Raw genomic sequence first — 16909 nt, forward strand, 5'->3', positions numbered from 1 at the left:
AGATATTGATGTTTCTTAACATCCCCTAGCAGGCAATTGCTAAGATTTTTATCTGTGATGAAATGGGGTGAGTGGGAGAAGATGAACAGGCTTATCTCTGTCATTTCAGAAGTATAGGGCAAATGATAGTCAATGATTGCTAAAGTGGTGCTTATTATGGAGTACTACCAATGCTTTGAAAAGAGAAAGTTATCAGTTTAAACAATTAAATGAAAGTGTGGGCTGCTGTGGAAGAATTTTTTTTTCAGCCCCCCCCCTTTTTTTTTTCTCCCGTGGAAGAATTTAAAGTAAACTTCATAGAATATAGCCTGGAGGCAGCTAACGTGTGGACCAGGATCAGGACCCAATCCTAAAAGTAGCAGAAATATAGAAAATTTTGAAATCACAGTTTTGGCAAGTGTCCAATAGCAGGACCCTGATAAGAAAGTAGGAACCTTGGGATTGGAATATCTGGGTAGATGCTCTTGAGATTTTCATGAGTCTTCTAGAATAGAGAAATGGCCAAACCCTTCTCATTAGGAAAAAGCTCTCTCCCTTGTTGAAGATTACTGTAAAACTTCAAATGAGAGAGGTAGGAGGATCTTCTCCTACCTGTCCTCCTGCCCACTAGCATGGACTCACTGGGGAAGAACTGAGACTAGTATGGAAGGAGGGGTATTATAAACACTGCAAGCCATAGGTTCTGGCTTTTAGGTACCAACAGGAACCAAGAGCATATGCCTAGGAGTGAATCATGAGGCTTCTGGAATAAGGGTGACATCATATAAAATTGAGTATGTGGGGGGTGCCTGGGCGGCTCAGTTGGTTAAGCGTCCATCTTCAGCTCAGGTCATGATCTCACAGTCTGTGATTCAGAGCCCCGTGTCAGGCTCTGTGCTGACAGCTCAGAGCCTGGAGCCTGCTTCAGATTTTGTGTCTCCCTCTCTCTCTGCCCCTCCCCTGCTCATGCTCTATCTCTCTCTGTCTCAAAAATAAATAAAGACATAAAAAAATTTTAATTGAGTATGTGAGTTACCAATAAGGGGACTTTCTTCATGATGCACCTTGATTTAGCACTCTGGAAAGAACCCCCAAATTCAAATTCCTGGAATGCTCATGTTTGTACTTTTGAGGATGTCACCCTCCCTTCATTACCTACAATTTGAATCCATAAAACCCTGGTAACACTTCAGAGCTCGGTCTCTGCTTTGATTCTCTTCAAATTTAGTATGTCATCTCTGTGACCTGTGTCACCTTATGCACACCTGTATCAGCAGTTTTCAGATCTGTACAGTTCTCTTCTATTAGCAAGGATGTTGGCTTTAATGTGGTAAAAATGAATGCATTGTTTATACTTATGAGCCAGGCTTTGTAATATCGCCCCAAAATGGCTGCTAATGGTCCAATATCCACAGTTCTTATATGGTTCCCAATAGGATCAGGGGCTGTTGCTAGCATTATCACTTCCATGTGGTCTGTTTGTTACCCTCTGCTGGAGAATGATAATCCCCTTATGTTCTTCTAAGCTGACACCTTCACCAAACTCTCTGATGTCTCTGGATCTTAATTATAAACAATACTGTTAAGAGAAGTTTCTTTTTTGTTCAGGCAATAACAATAACTCTCTAAGCAAAGGTGCAGCTAATATCACAAGCTTGAAAAGTTATTTATGGTTTTGAGGCTAGTAAGTACCCCATTTCATTCTTCTGCATGCTATGCCCAGAGCCAAGTACCTGGAGAGAATATACATCAAACAGTCTAAAAAGTATGATATGGAAGTCTGTAGGTAGGTGCCATGGGCAGGCTAATAATTAGGTTTATTTTGAAACAGATATTCTTTATTATTTAATATTATACTGAATGTATTCAATACTGTAAGAATGAAAAGAACTCAACATGTATAAATAAAAACTATATTCATAAATAAATTTAACAGTTAACTCCTAATTGATTCATAGACAATGTCATGAGAAAATATTAGTAAAACATTTCACACTTTTCTGTAATACCTGATTATTCCCATTTGTGTGTGTATGTTTATAGATGTGTATGTATTTATTGCAGCTTAAGCATTTTCAATTTTCTTTTTGCTCCTTATATAAAGAATTGCTTTTAAAACCTACAGTTAAATGGCACTGGATTGTAATCCATTCCCTTGATGTTTTAGAAACCTTTATATATAGTCACCTAAGGCAGTTACCTGTCTATTCTACCCAATCATCAGGCTCAGGATTAAATGGCTTTACAAAAGATGTAAAAGAAAGTAGAAAATCAAAGAGGCTACATTTCTTTTCTCCACAGTTGTTCATGTATCCAGCCCAATTATTTTTTATAAATGTTCCCCATTGGTGAATTTTTTTATTAGAAAAGTGTGAATTATTTAAAGAACACAAATTACCCAGAAGTTTATTAGTGATCCAATAAACAATTTTATTTCCATTTGCAAAAAATATATTAAATAAGAACTGGTTTGAATAATTGTAAGGTGAATCCACCTTCCCCATTTTTAGAGTATTGTTAAACCTTTTGGTTGAATGGTTGTTATTACAGTCATTCATCTTTTCCTCACTATGGTTTTACTCTCCATCAATAAGTTTCCCCAAAACAATACTGAATTCTAATACTTTGGTTTATAAAATCTATACATGAATAAGTAGGAAAAAATTTTAAATAAACTTTTGTATTAAAATATATCACATAAAAATACACAAATAGCAAGTGTACACATACATGAATTATGACAATAGTCATATACCCAGTTAACCTCCAAACATTATAGAAAATAGACCATTACCTATATTTCAGAAGTTTCTCACATAAACCTTCCAATTACCTCCCTCCTTCCTGTTCAAAGCTTAGTCATATTCTGACTTCTAAAATCAGATAGATTTGTTTTATCTGCTTTTGAATTTTATATAAATAAAATTTGTGTCTAGGTACTTTCACTCAACAATTTATTTGGGAGGCTTATCCCAATATAATTTTGTATGTAGTAGTTCATTTTTGTTTATTGTTATAGCATATCTCATTGACTATATAATTATTCTTCTGTAGATGAACATTTGGATGGTTTCATCTTTGGCTATTACAAAAGTATGCTGCTATGAACATTCTTGTACATGATTTTAGTGGCCATTTGTATGCATTAATCTCATGCATATACATAGAAGTACTAAGTGAATTTAGAAAAAATGCAGTATACAAAGTAAAAATACATAAATCTTGCATTTCTCTGTACTAGCAACAAAAACTGTATGATGAAATTTTTTTTAAAAAAAGGTTTTTTTAACGTTTATTTATTTTTGAGAGAGATAGAGAGACAAAGCACTAGCAGGGGAAGGGCAGAGAGACAGGGAGACACAGAATCTAAAGCAGGCTCCAGGCTCTATGCTAACGCAGTGCTCAAACTCACAAATCATGAGATCATGACCTGAACTGAAGTCAGGCACTTAACCGACTGAGCCACCCAGGCGCCCCAGGATGAATATTTTTTAGAACTCATATACAATAGCATCAAAACCAAAGTAATTCGGAATTCAAGTTTTTAAATATGAGTCAGATCCACACTGAACTACAAAATATCACGAACAGAAATTAAAGATCTAAAAAAAGCAAGGATATACATGTTTATAAATTGGAAATTTCAATATTTTAAGCTGTCAATTCTCTGCAAATTTCTCTATATATTAAAAGCAATTCCCAAAATCATGTCATCAGTATTTATTTTTTAAATTTCAAATTTTAATCTAAAATGTAAATGGAATGCAAAAAACATACAATATAAATAGCATTCTTGAAAAAGAACAAATTTGGAAGTCTTACATTACCTGTCTTAAAGACATAATACAAAGCTACTGTAATGAAGACAGTGTGCTACTGAATGAAGGATCAATAGATAAAGAATCCAGAACTAGATCCAGACTTATACAATTTTATTTGAAACAAAGTTTTAATATTATCCAACAGGAAACGATAAGGTATTTGTTTGTTTTCTTTCTTTCTTTTTTCTTTGCTGCTTCTGTTTTTTATTCCAAGTTTGTATTTAAATTCCAACTAGTTGACAGACAATGAAATATTACTTTCAAGTATAGAATTTAGAGAGTCATCACTTAAATACAACACCCAGTGTTGATCACAATAAGTGCCCTCTTTAATCCCCAACACCCATTTAACCCATGCCCCTGGCCACCTACACTCTAGTAACAATCAGTTTTCTCTCCATTCTTAAAAGTCTATTTCTTGGTTTGCCTGTCTTCTTTTTTCTCCTATGTTCATTTGTTTTGTTTCTTAAATTTCACATACGATATGTGGAATATCATATTTGTCTTTCTTTGATTTTGCTTAGCATAATACTCTCTAGATCTTTCCACATTGTTGCAAATACCAAGATTTCATTATTTTTTATGGCTGAGTATATATATCATCACATATTTTTCATCCATTCATAAGTTGATGGACATTTGGGATATTTCAATAATTTGGCTATTGTAGATAATGATGCTATAAACATCAGAGTACATGAATCCCTTCAAATCAGTACTTCTGTATCCTTTGGTTAAATAACTACTAGTACAATTGCTGGGTACAGGGTACAGGGTAGTTCTATTGTCTATTGTCTATAGTCTCTAAATTTTTGAGAAATCTCCATACTGTTTTCCAGAGTGGCTATACCACTTTTCATTTCTACCACCACTGTATCCTACTCAATGCTTGTTTCCTGTGTTGTTAATTTTAGCCTTTCTGATAGGTATACTATCTCATTATAGTTTTGATTTGTATTTCCCTGATGATCAGTGAGTTTGGGCATCTTTTCATGTGTCTGTTGGTCATCTAGATGTCTTCTTTGGAAAAGTGTCTATTCATGTCTTCTGCCCATTTTCTAACTGGATTATTCATTTTCTGGGTGTTGAGTTTTATAAGTTCTTTATACATTTTGGGTAATAACCCTTTAACGGATATATCATGTGCAAATATCTTCTCCCATTCCAAAGTTTGCCTTTTAGTTTTGTTGATTGTTTCCTTTAACTGTGCAATTTTTTTTTTATCTTGATGAAGTCCTGATACTTCATGTTTGCTTTTGTTTCCTTGCCTCTGAAGACGTGGTCCAGTAAGAAGTTGCTATGGCCAATGTCAAAGAGGTTACTCCGTACGTTCTTCTCTGGTATTTTGATGGTTTCCTGACCCACATTTAGGAATTCCATCCATTTTGAATTTATTTTTGTGGTTGGCGTCAGAAAGTGGTCCAGTTTCATTATTATGCATGTTGCTGTCCAGTTTTCCCAACACCATTTGTTGAAAAGACCATCTTTTTACCATTGGGTATTCATTTCTGCTTTGTCGGAGATTGACCATGTAGGTATGCATTCATTTGTTGGTTTTCTATTCTGCTCCATTGATCTGTGTGGCTGTTTTTGTGCCAGTACCATACTGTCTCCATCACTACAGCTTTGTAATATAACTTGAAATCCAGAATTGTGATGCCTCCAGCTTTGCTTTTCTTTTTTAAGATTGCTTTGGCTATTCAGAGTTCTTTGTTGTTGTTTTTTTTTTTTATGGTTCCATACAAATTTTATGATGGATTGTTCTAGATCTGTGAAAAATGCTGTTGGTATTTTGATAAGCATTGCATTAAATGTGTAAATTGCTTTGGATAATATAGACATTTTAATAATACTTGTCTTTCCAAACCATGAGCATAGAATGTTTTTCCATTTCTTTGTGTCCTCTTCAATTTCTTTCATAAGTCTTCTGTGTTTTCTGAACACAGAACTTTTATCTCTTTGGTTAGGTTTATTCCTAGATATCTTCCAGTTTTTACAATTGCAAATGGAATAAATTCCTTGATTCCTCTTTCTGCTGCTTCATTATTGGTGTATAGAAACACAACAGATTTCTGTACATTGATTTTATATCCTGTGACTTTGCTGGGTTAGTGTATTAGTTCTAGCAGTTTTTGGAGTTCTTTTGATTTTGTATACAGAGTATCATGAGGTCTACAAATAGTGAAAGGTTGACTTCTCCCTTGCCAGTTTGGATGCCCTTTATTTCTTTTTGTTGTCTCATAGTTGATACTAAGACTTCCAGTACTATGTTAAATAACAGTGATGAGAGTGGACATCCCTCTCTTATTCCTTTCTCCCAATTGAGCATAATATTAGCTGTGGGTTTTTTATATAGGGACTTTATTATATTGAGGTATGTTCCCTCTAACACTACTTGTTGAGGGTTTTTATCATGAATGGATGTTGTACTTTGTCAAATGTTCTTTCTGCATGTATTGAGAGGATCATATGGTTCTTATCACTCTTTTATTAATGTGGTATATCATGTTGATGGATTTATGAATATTGAACCACCCCTGCAACCCAACAATAAATCTCATTTGATCATGCTGAATGATTCTCTTAATGTACTATTGGATTCAGTTTGCTAGTATTTTATTGAGAATATTTGCATCCATGTTCATTAGGGATATTGGCCTGTAGTTCTCTTTTTTACTGGAGTCGTTGGTTTTGGTATCAGGGTAATGCTGGCTTCAGAGACTAAATGTGGACGTTTTCCTTCCATTTCTATTTTTTGGAACAGCTTGAGAAGAATAGGTATTAACTCTTCTTTCAATGGTAGAATTCCCCTGTGAAGCCATCTCGTCCTGGACTTTTGTTTACCGGAAGGTTTTTGATTACTGATTCAATTTCTTTGCTGGTTATTGGTCTGTTCAACCTTTCAATTTCTTCCTGTTTCAGTTTTAGTAGCTTATATGTTTCTAGGAATTTATCCATTTCTTCCAGGTTGTCCAATTTGTTGGCATACAGTTTTTCATAATATTTCATTTCTATGGTGTTGGTTGTTATTTCTCTTCTCTAACTTGTGGTTTTATTTATTTGGGTCCTTTTTACTTTCTTTTTGTAAGTCTGACTAGGGGGTTGTCAATTTTAATTTTTTTTTTCAAAGAAACAGTTCCTAGTTCCATTGATCTGTTCTACTATTTTTTAGTTTCTGTATCATTTATTTGTGCTCTAATATTTATTATTTCCCTTCTTCTCCTGACTTTAGACTTCTTTTGTTGTTCTTTTTCTAATTCCTTTAGGTGTAAGGTTTGCTTGTTTATTTGAGATTTTTCTTGCTTTTGAGGTAGGCCTATATTGCCATATAATTCTGTCTTATGCCTGCTGTTTTTCTGCATCCCAAAGGTTTTGGGACATTGTGTTTTCATTTTCATTTGTTTCTATGTGTTTTTTAATTTTTTTCTTTGATTTCCTGGTCGACCCATTCATTCTTTAGTAGCATGTTGTTTACCCTCCATATATTTGTGGTTTTTCCAGATTTTTCCTTGTGGTTGCCAGTTTCATGGCACTGTGTTGGAAAATATGCATGGTATGATCTCAGTCTTTTTGTACTTGTTGAGGCCTGATTTATGACCTCCATTCTGGAGAATATCCCACGTGCACTTGAAAATCATGTGTATTCTGCTGCTTTAGGATGAAATGTTCTAAATATATTTATTAACTCCATCTGGTCCAGTGTATCATTCAAAGCCATTGTCTACTTGTCAGTTTTCTGCTTAGATGATCTATCCATTGTTATAAGTGGGGTATTAAAGTTCCCTACCTTTGTTGTATTATTATCAGTGACTTCCTTTAGATTTATTACTGTTTTCCTTATTTTGGGGTTCCATGTTGGGGACATAAATATGTACAATTGCTAAACTGTCTTGTTGGATAGTCCCCTTTATCATGATATAGTACCCTTCTTCATCTCTTGTTATAGTTTTTGGTTTAAAATCTAGTTTGTCTGATATAAGTATGACTACTCTGGCTTTCTTTTCACATCTATTTTCATGATAAAAGTTTCTCCATCTCCTCACTTTCAATCTGCAGGTATCTTTAGGTCTACAGTGAGTCCCTTGTATGCAACATATAGATGAGTCTTTTTTTTATATCCATTCTGACACCCAGTATCTTTTGATTGGAGCATTTATTCCATTTACATTCAGAGTAATTATTGATAGATATGTATTCAGTGCCATTTTATTCCTTGTTTTGTCATTGTTTCTGGAGATTTTCTAGCCTTTGTCACTTTTGGTCTTTACTTTCCACTCAAAGAGTCCCCTTTATATTTCTTGCAGGGCTGGTTTCGCGGTCACAAACTCCTTTAGTTTTTGTTTGTCTGGGAAACTTTTTATCTCTCCTTTTAATCTGAATGATAGCCTTGCTGGATAGAGTATTCTTGGCTGCAGATTTTTCCCATTCAGTGCATTGATTATATCATGCCACTCCCTGTGGTTTGCCAAGTTTCTGTGGAGAGATCTGTGCTAACCTTATTGGTTTCCCTTGTAAGTTAGGGACTTTTTTGTCTTGCTGCTTTTAAGATTTTTTCTTTATTGCTATATTTTCCAAATTCAGTTACAGAATGTCTTGGTTTTGCCTACTTTTGTTGATTTTGATGGGAGTTTTCTATGCTTCCTGGATTTGGATGTCTGTTTCCTTCCCCAGATTAGGGAAGTTTCCAGCTATTATTTCCTCAAATAAATATTCTTCCCTCTTTTCTTTCCTTCTTCTTCTTCTGGGAATCTTATGATAGGAATGTTATTACATCTGATGGAGTCACTGAGCTCTCTAAATCTATTTTCATGATCCATAATTTTTCTCTCTCTTTTGTTCAGATTCATTATTTCCATTATTTTAACCTCTATATCACTGATTCATTCCTCTGCTTCTTCCATCCTTGTGTTCATTACATCCAGCTGTTTTGAATCTCAATTATTGCATTTTTCATTTCTAATTTTTAACTCTTTTACCACAGTGATAAGAATCTCCCTGAAGTCTTCCATTCTTTTCTCAAGCCCAGTGAGTATCTTTATGATTGTTGCTTTAAATTCTCCATCAAGAATATTACTTATATCTGTTTCAATTACATCCTTGGCCATGAACTTTTCTTGTTCTTTTACTTGGGATGAATTCCTCTGTCTTGGCATTTTGTCTAAGTCTCTGTCTTTTTCTCTGTTAGAAAAGCCTGTTATTATTAAATGAGAAATGATGCTACTTCCACTAGAACTGAAGCATTGAAGAACTCTCTTGTTAGGACATGTGGTGTGTGTGTGTGTGGGGGGGGGTTCTGGTGTTTTGGGGAAGGGGCGCACAGTGCTGAGTCTCAGGCATACTTGCCTGAGATAAGCAGTACCAGCAGAGCATGACTTGGTGTAAGCAAGGTGGGTAGCCAGTGTTGGCACTGTGCTGTTTACTGAAGCTGGTTTATGCTGAGGGGCAGGGGAGGGAAATGACACCAGCCAGCTCCTTTATCCCCAGAGAGGGGTCTCCATGCTTGCAGCTCTCAGGGAAGAACTCCCAGAAGAGCGAACAATCTCCCCCCCCCAATTCATCCCAGGTGTTTTTCAGATTGCTGTTTTCATGCTGTCTATTTCCAGGTTGCTTGCCTGCCAGAAGCAGCACTGTGCACTTTCAGCTGTATCCCAGCCAAGACTACTGATTTTTAAAACTCTAAACTTTAGAGATGTGATGTGGTAAAGACTTGTGCTGGTGTTCTGGGGGAGGGTCTTGCAGCACTGGGATGGATGCAGGTTTGACAAGGAAGGGCAGTCCCATCAGAGAACAGGGACACGGGACTAGGAGGAAGCAGGCTAAATGGCCAGTGTTCAGGTTAGCCATCCACAACAGGTATCTCTGTGTCAAGGTTAAGGAGCAGGGGAAGGAAACGGTGCCCACTGACTCTCTTATCCCCAGAAAGGCATCTGGGGGAATACTACCTCACACAGATGTTCTCTGAAAAGGGTGAACAATCTCTCCCCTGTAAGCCTTAGGCATTTTTCAGATTGCACCATCTGCCCCCAGGTTGCTTCCCTGTCTTCTATCCAGAAATAAGGCAGTGCCTCAGAGCTCTATCCCAGCCAAGCCCACTGACATTTAAAACATCAGTCTCCAAGCCTCATTGGCTGCAAAACCTCGTGAAAATAAGACATTCTTATTTTCCCTGCCAATGGCTTTGGGGAAGTGCTATCCCTGTGTGATAACTCTATGTGCTACTCTCTCACCTTTCTCTGTCACCAGGGATTCCTAACCTCTGCAGTACCCATGATCCATTTCTCTCCCAAACCACATCTCCAAAGTTCCTACCTCCTAGATGTGGCCTCTTCTCTCCCTGTAGTTGTGCAGTTTGTTCGGTCAGTCCTCAGGTCGATTTCTTGGGTATTCACAATGATTTGATAGTTATTTAGTTGTTTTCCAGGGATAAGATGAGCCTAGGGTCTTCCTACTATGCCAACATCTTAGCTACCTACCAAGGGAAGTTTTTCTTAAAAAGATGCCAGAATAGCTGAATGTTCATTTGAAAAAATTTAACTTTGACATATTCCTCACATCTTATATCAAATTCAATTTAAGATTATCTATATCTATGCAAAAAGCTAAAACCATGAGCTTATAAAAGAAAACAAAATATCTTTTGACTTAAGAAAATGAAACAAATATTAGATCATAGAAAGCAAGAACTATAAAAGAAAAGTTGATAAATTGGATATCGTCAAACTTAAAAACATCTGCTTATCAACTCTTGAAACTCAATAATAAACAGGGCAAAATTTTGAAAATTTTATGAATTTTGAATTCACAAAAAATACAAAAATTTTCAAAAACGGGTTGAAAAAATGCTTAATATGATTAAGTCATCATGGAAATTCAAATTAGAACCATAATAAAATATCACTACAAAATTTACCTCTTCATAAATAGCTTGTGACTTTTCCCCATATGAATTTGCACTTTAGATTCAATGCTAAATCAAAGGTTCCCTAAGCAATTTTCTGAAACTCTTTTTCTACATTATTTCTTCTCTCTGTTATTCTTTCCCACAAATTTCAGAGGCCTCAGTTATTACAAAATGGATTTGCATCTCTTCAACACAAAATACAATTTGAAGTATGATTTTACCAAACACAGGCAAGAAGTGGAGTAATAGAAAATATCATCCATTTTTGGTGATAATGTAAAATGATGGAAATACTTGAATAAAGTTCAGGCAGTTTCTTATAAAACTAACATACACTGAACACACACCCATTACCTAGCAATTTGAATTCTAGGTTTATGAAGGAGGAATACAAATATATGTCCTTAAGATTAACTGCACAAAATTTTTCATATCAGCTTTACTTACAATAGCCAAGGACTGGAAACAAACCAAATGTCTATCAGTAATAGAATGCATAAACAACTATTGTGTATTAACACAATGGAATAATACTATATAATAAAAGGAATAAACTAAAAATATATGCAATAGCATAGATAAATCTCAAAAAAAATCACTATGCTGAGTGAAAAATTCTCACAATAACTCATGAAATACAATTCTATTTACTTGAATTCCAGAACATGCTAAACTATTCTATGATGAAAAAAATAAAAACAGTGATGACCTCTGGGAGGATAGGGCTGGGAATTAACTGGGAAAGAGTGTAAATAAGTTCCCTAAGTTGATGGTAATATTCTATATCAACATGGGGATTAAATACACACATGTATGTATTTATCAAAGCTCAATTAATATATACTTAAGATTTGCCCATTTCATTGTATATATAAACCTGCATATAATAAATCTTTAAACCAATACAGAATCCTAATTAATGGTATACATTGTTGAAGTATGTAGCAGGAAGTGTATAAATGTCTGCAATTTCTTTTAAAGTACATCAAAATAAAATATATCAATGGATGAATACCAGGATGAATATATGAATAGATGTGCAAAAAAATATGAATGATAGAATCTAGATGATGAGTATGTAAATGTTAACTATAAAATTCTAAATTTTCTATATGTTTGAAAATTTTAGTAATAAATTGTTAAGAAAATACTTATCGGGATCTTTTTTGCCAGCCATGTTGGAATAAGTGTTACCAGACTTTCTCTCTTACTGTAACAACTGGAAAACAGCAAAATATATGAAACAGAATTTTTCCAAGAATGGATGACAGAGAGCTGTGATCCAGGAGAACAGGGAAATAAATGACAGAAACATACATCTGCCATGTTTTCTGGCTGGAGTCATTTTCTAGAATGAAGACCAGGGAGGGCAATACTAAGCAGTATGCAGTGAACCCTCTGATTTGAAGAGATGGAAACCCAGTTTGGAATAACTGAGCAGCTGGAATTGGTGGGAGAGAATAAAATAGAGTAGGGAATAATGCAGGAAAGGAGTGTCAGAAAATTGCTTAGGGTCCCCTTGATTTCACGGTTGAATCTACAGTGCAAATTCATAGCGTAAAAGTTCACAAGATCAGTCAAAGAACTAACCAGATCTGCAAACTGAATTATTTTATTTTATTTTTTAAATTATTTTTTAACATTTATTTATTTATTATTGAGAGACGGAGAGAGACATAACATGAGAATGGGAGGGGCAGAGAGGGAGACACAGAATACAAAGCAGACTCCAGGCTCCGAGCTGTTAGCACAGAGCCTGACGGGGGGCTTGAACTCATGAACCACAAGATCATGACCTGAGCCGAAGTCAGATGTTTAACCGACTGAGCCACCCAGGTACCCCTAAACTGAATTATTTTAGAGCTCATATTTATAAAATGTTTGTGTTGCCACTAAAGAAACTCCATGGACAACTCAAAACATTCACTAGAGATACCTAAAGGGCTAAACATAATAGAGACCCTGAAATAACCCTTCTCTACAAAACCTACAAGTCCCAAATGAATCTTCTCTACAAAATCTACAAATCCCAAATGAATCAAGCAGATATGCAAGTAACCTGCATGCCTCCCAAAACAAACTTCAACACTCATTAAAGTGGGATTTTAAAAAAAATAAAGAAAGAATCCAGAAACCAAAATGCCTAATATTTACAACGCCAGGATGAAATAAAAAATTACTAGATGTGTAAAGAAATTAAAAAAGATGGCCCATAACCAAGAGAAAATCAACCATTGAAACGAATTCAATAATGGAAGAGTTGATAGAATTAATTAGTAGAAAAGGACTTTAAAGCAGGTTAAAACCTCAAAATTCTTTTTTTTTTTAATTTTTTTTTTTTAATTTTTGGGACAGAGAGAGACAGAGCATGAACGGGGGAGGGGCAGAGAGAGAGGGAGACACAGAATCGGAAACAGGCTCCAGGCTCTGAGCCATCAGCCCAGAGCCTGATGCGGGGCTCGAACTCACGGACCGCGAGATCATGACCTGGCTGAAGTCGGACGCCTAACCGACTGCGCCACCCAGGCGCCCCAAAACCTCAAAATTCTTAAGGAAAACAGAACTTAATGTGGAAAGAAATAAAAGATATAAAAGGAACCAGGGAGATTTTATACCTAAAAAAATATAGCATTAAAAAAAAGTTACTGGTTGACTTAAAAACAGGTTATGTTAGGTAGAAGCTAGACATGAACAGTGGAAGGAATGCCCTGAGGCAGAGTCCCAAATCCTTGAAGGGAAATGATAGACACATGAGTTGGAGGGAAGGATGGTGATAAATAAGCTACACGTTAAAAGACCAGGAGTACAGTATCCTGACCTTGTGCCTTCCAAGACCCTGAGAGTGACAGATCAAGAGCCACAGGTGCAGAGAAAGCACTCTTCTCTTCCTCCTCTGTCCCTGGGTAACCTTTAGACTCATTAAAATGCATTTGCATTGCAGTTATTTGCATTGCAGCCTACCACAGAGAAAGGCTGCCATGATGGTTCTGGTACAAACATTGTAGGATGAAAAACTCCCCCACCCATGCTGTGGGAAGAGTCCCCAAAATGATTGGAGGCAGCCTCCCTTAGAGACCACCTTGCTGTATGTAACAGCTCTTCCCAGCCCAGAGAGATCCCATAATATCCAATCCCCAAACAACCTAGGAGTCAGTTTCACCCCAGGGAACCTACCTTCTATTCTATCTTCAGAATGTACTTTCTCTTTAATAAACTGCTTTGTGCTTGCTACTTTTCCTCTGGCTATCTTTATTCTGAGTGCAGATCCCCACATAAATCTTCTCTTGGGAAGGAATCCAAGGGCCAGACCTCCATTCACACAACATAGACTCTCCCACCAGTAACAGCTACATATTACAGAATAAAATATCAGTAACCTTGAAGACATAGCAGTCTCAGTGGCCCGCAGAACAGTATTAAGTCGCCTAACATATACATATTTGGAGCAGTAAAAGGAGATAAATGTGGATAGAAAACATTTCTTTGAAAAATTCTCACAAATTTTCCATGTCAAGGCAAATTTTAGACTTACACATCTAAGAATGTCAACAAAACCCAAGCAGGACAAACAAAAAACTGCACTAGAGTACATCAAAATCCATTTGCTGAGCACCATTTAAATAAATAAATAAATAAATAAATAAATAAATAAATAGCAGCCAGAATACAGAGTAAAGAGATGTATTATATACAAAGTACAAAAAAAATTAGAAAAATCTTTATCAGAAATTAGACACATGAAAATGGAACATCAGTAAAGTACATAGTGAAGGAAAAGTATTAAAATGCAACTAAAATGCTATATCTAGCAAAAATACTTTTCAAAATTGAAAGTGAAATACAGATGGTTTCAGAAAAATGAATGCTTAGAAAAGTCATCAAAGGTAAATTTTAACTGCAAGAACTTAAAATTTTTCAGATTATAAGAAAATAATAGAACCGCTGACAGGTAAGTAACTTGAAGTGGTCACGCCCATCCTTACAAGAAGAAAAAGATGAACAAACTGAAATCAACATTATTTGGATTTATCAAAGAACTGAGCTTGCAAAAGCAAATCTGAAATCTGAAAAGAAAGGCAATATAGACAATCACAACTGAGATCAATTTATCCGAAACTGGATCCTCTTGGGACATAAATGAAGAGGAACAGTTAAATGGTAATTTTGATGACTTACCAGAAGCTGAGTGTGGAGTACCATGAGAGTGAGAAAAACCCGGGGACTGCAGAATAGGGAGTCCTTCAACTTCCATGGGTTTTACTTCCAAATTCCCCACCAAGCTATCACAGTAAAGATCTGAGAATGAACTCTTCCTGGCTGTGGAAGGAAGAAGTAAATGATAATCATTGCAAAATTTAAAAATTAAAGAAAATCTCCAAGAGCACTCTCCCTTAAAAGTCCTATACTTCAAAGAGATTTTAACAGAACCTTATCCACATAGAGAGAAGAGAATTCCATACACCCTATCCTCTTTAAGCTTATTGTCTCACCTAAAGAGCAAAAAAAAAAAAAAAATGTTCTACCAACCACAGCGAAGGCAATAGCCAAGAAGCACAGGGATTGCAAAAGACTGAGATAATATAATCATAATTATGTAGAACATTTCCCCTCTCTCATTTTAACACCACATCAAGAGGGTCCCAGTAATGAAAATAGTAGACTGAAACCAAAGGGTATATTTTGCAATGTCCCTGAGTGGGATTTATCTGAGGTTTTTGTAATGTAAACAAGCTTATATGTTTTTAGAAAGATGATCACAGAGGAAAAGTGCCATTTTTATTAGATCATATCAAAGATTATCAACATGATTTAACACTATTGATATAAATCGATCACCTGGCTGAGTGAGGCTGTTTGTCAGGTGTCTCTGCTATAAAGCTACTTTTTTCCTCCTTTCTATACTAGACTACTTGGCAAGAAGTCACCATGCTTAACCCATTTTCAAGGAGTGTTAAGTTATGCTTCATCCCTTTGAGGGCAGAATTGTATGAAGATTTATCTATGCAGATATATAAATTGTATGTATTTTCTTCTGCATGGGAAATTTGTCTCTTTTCCTACACATATTCAATAATTTATGTACACCAATGTGGACCCTATTTATTTTGTACTTTGGGTTACAATCCAATACCATGTTGTTTTTGTTTCTCAAACTGTTCCAGCTTTGCCCTTTGATACCTTTTTCAATAGGTTTCTTTTTCCTGTTGACATATTCCCATTATAAGTTGTGTGTGTTGTTCTTTTCATTGTCTTTCTTTTCTTTCTTTCTTTCTTCCTTCCTTCCTTCCTTCCTTCCTTCCTTCCTTCCTTCCTTCCTTCCTTCCTTCCTTCCTTCCTTCCTTCCTTTTTCTTGCTTTCTTGATTTTTCTTTTTCTTGCTTTCTTGTTCTTTTTCTTTCTTCCTTTTTTCTTTCTTTCTTTCTTTCTTTCTTTCTTTCTTTCTTTCTTTCTTTCTCTTGCTTTCTTGTTCTTTCTTTCTTCTTTTCTTTCTTTCTTTCTTTCTTTCTTTTTCTTTCGTTCTTTCTTTCTTTCTTTCTTTCTTTCTTTCTTTCTTTCTTTCCTTCTTTCTTTTGTTCATTCATTCATTCTTCCTTATTTTCTGACACTACAAGATACTCCAAGCTCATCTTCTACATTCCTTGCCCTAGTCCTTTTCATAAGGATTCTCAGTATATTTTATTGGAAAATGGTTTTAGAAACTAATACATGTGTGTTAAGTGTGCTAGTGGGCTGTCATTGTTTCTAGGTCTGTCAGCTGACAGAACAAGGAAACATATGTGGGTATATTAACTTATTATACATATATATACATATATGGGCTCATGTTGGACTTAAATTTAAATACGTATGGTTACATACATACAGTATTTCTGTGTGTGTAACATACGTATTTAAATTTAAGTCCAACATAAGTCCATGCTGATATCTCCAAGTGTAATCTGTTATCACTTAGATATGTCAATTATGTATTTTGATATATCATTCCAGATGAAATGAAGATATAAGGATCATTTATTCTACAGCTCAAGGAGCTTAAGTGATGTTGTAAATTATATTTCTATTAGGATTGTTTGCAGATGCAAAATACAGATGAGGGCAGACATAAGCATCCAGTTGTTAAAATAAAATTATCTTTTCTCTTGGTTCTATTTTGAAGGATTAATACTACAACAGTTAATTTGACTATCATTCTCTGTAGAAATTTCTTT

At 35.4% G+C, this 16909-nt stretch overlaps 1 long non-coding RNA gene across 2 annotated transcripts in view; it reads right to left on the minus strand.

The window, feature by feature from the left end:
- Positions 1 to 16909, minus strand: part of LOC109491375 — a 47586-nt gene that overhangs the window by 21545 nt on the left and 9132 nt on the right. The window contains exons 2-3 of one of the 2 annotated variants that reach the window (XR_006584990.1): positions 14874 to 15018; positions 10110 to 10265 (exon numbers count right to left, since the gene is read on the minus strand). This is a non-coding gene — a long non-coding RNA (uncharacterized LOC109491375). The remainder of the gene's footprint in view (positions 1 to 10109; positions 10266 to 14873; positions 15019 to 16909) is intronic. The other variant, XR_002162362.3, reaches the window with a different exon arrangement.

This window comes from Felis catus, chromosome C2 (genome assembly GCF_018350175.1).
Source record: "Felis catus isolate Fca126 chromosome C2, F.catus_Fca126_mat1.0, whole genome shotgun sequence".
Lineage (NCBI taxonomy): Eukaryota > Metazoa > Chordata > Mammalia > Carnivora > Felidae > Felis > Felis catus.